We start from the raw sequence: 1,672 nt of genomic DNA, 5'->3' as shown, positions 1-1,672 counted from the left end.
TGGAGCCGTTACTTCTTAGGAAAGTATGAAGAAAGTATTTTTAGAGAAATTCTTCCCAACTTCAAGAGTCATTCTTTTGAGGAAAAGAATTAGTGGAATGCAACAAGGCTAAGGAAAATCCTTTCCAGCGTATTATGAGCGTTTCAAGACTTTAGTTGCATCTTGTCCACAACATCAAATGAAGGAAGAGCTTCTAATTCAATATTTTTACGAATGACTTCTTCCAATTGAAAGACAAATGCTAAATGCTTCGGCAGATGGTGCTTTGGTTGACAAAACCCCAGTTGCTGCCAAGATCCTAATAGCCAATTGAGCCTTGAATGCACAACAATACGAAGGAGTTAGACAAAGGGACCCTCCCCCCACGGAAATCCCAAGTGAATGAGGTAAGTGCAGTTTCCGAACTTCAATCTCAAATGGTTAATCTTTATGTTCTTCTATCACAGGTTGTTGATGGATCCAAAGTACAAGGAGCAAGTGCTTGTGGCGTGTGCACTATGCAAGGACATTCCACTGATCAATGTCCTCAATTAATAGAGAATGGAAGATGGGAAAGTGCTAATGCCATAAGATATCAAAGCCAAAATTAACCAAGGCATGAGCCATTCTCTAACACCTACAATCCGGGCTGGAGAGATCATCCAAATATGAAGTGGAGGGAACCTCAACAAACTCATCAACAAGGCGGATATAGATAGCCACCTTTGGGACTCTATCAAAGGCCATTCGCACCACCACAACTCCCACCCCAATCTGCCCAACCAAATTCAGGTTCGTCATTGGATAATGATAAAATTCTTCAAGTACTAACGTCTTTGACGCAGGACTTACAAAACCATGCCAAGGAGATGGGCGAATTGAAGAATCAAATGGGGCAGATGGCGAAATTCATGGGATAATTTAGGGAACAAGGCAAATTGCCTAGTTCAACCGTTGTAAATCCAAAGGGAGGTTTTGAAACCGCTAAGGTTATCATGTTAAGAAGTGGCAAGGAGGTTGGAACCAACCCACAAATGTCCAAATTAAGTTAAAAAGAGGATGAAAAGCTATTGCTCGAGGAAGAGGAGGATGCCAAAGCCACGACAAGGGTAGAACACCCCTTGCTGTAGCCCCCTAAGGACCCTAAGTCGTCCAACTCAAGTAAGGTAGGTTCAAATTCAATTCTTTCTAACCCTAATCCACCAAATGTGCCTTTTCCTAGTAGGTTCAAGCAATCTAAGAAATAAGATAATGAAAAAGACAATCTAGATACCTTCAGGAAAGTACAAGTCAATATCCCACTCCTTGATGCAATCAAGCAAGTTCCAAACTATGCTAAATTTTTTAAAGACCTTTGCACAACAAGGAAAAGGATTTCGAACAAGGAAGTGGTACGGGTAAGTGAGAATGTTTCAGCAGTTTTACAAAGGAAACTATTAACTAGAAATACAGAGTTTGACATTGATCAAGAATCTTAGAGAATGAAAGAAGGTCGAAGAATCAAGGGAAAAATCTCAGAAAACTCAGAGAGGAAAAATACTTCACGACTCTTGTATTTGTTATTAATTGAAGAGTTATTACAAGAGAATCCAATATAAAGGACTACCACTACTTTCTTAATGACTAAGCTACCCCTCATATCTCACTAAATCTTATCAAATCTTATCCAATTAACCAAATCTTACAACTATAT

General features: G+C 39.5%; 1 pseudogene; it reads left to right on the top strand.

The window, feature by feature from the left end:
* The first annotated feature begins 232 nt into the window (after nt 1-232).
* Nucleotides 233-899, top strand: LOC148697024 (uncharacterized; annotated as a pseudogene).
* Nucleotides 900-1,672: the final 773 nt, after the last annotated feature.

The sequence above is a fragment of the Pyrus communis genome, chromosome 5 (assembly GCF_041283825.1).
Source record: "Pyrus communis isolate YQ-2024b chromosome 5, ASM4128382v1, whole genome shotgun sequence".
NCBI lineage: Eukaryota > Viridiplantae > Streptophyta > Magnoliopsida > Rosales > Rosaceae > Pyrus > Pyrus communis.
The sequence above is the reverse complement of the archived record's forward strand: the minus strand, read 5'-3'. Positions and strand labels throughout refer to the sequence as shown.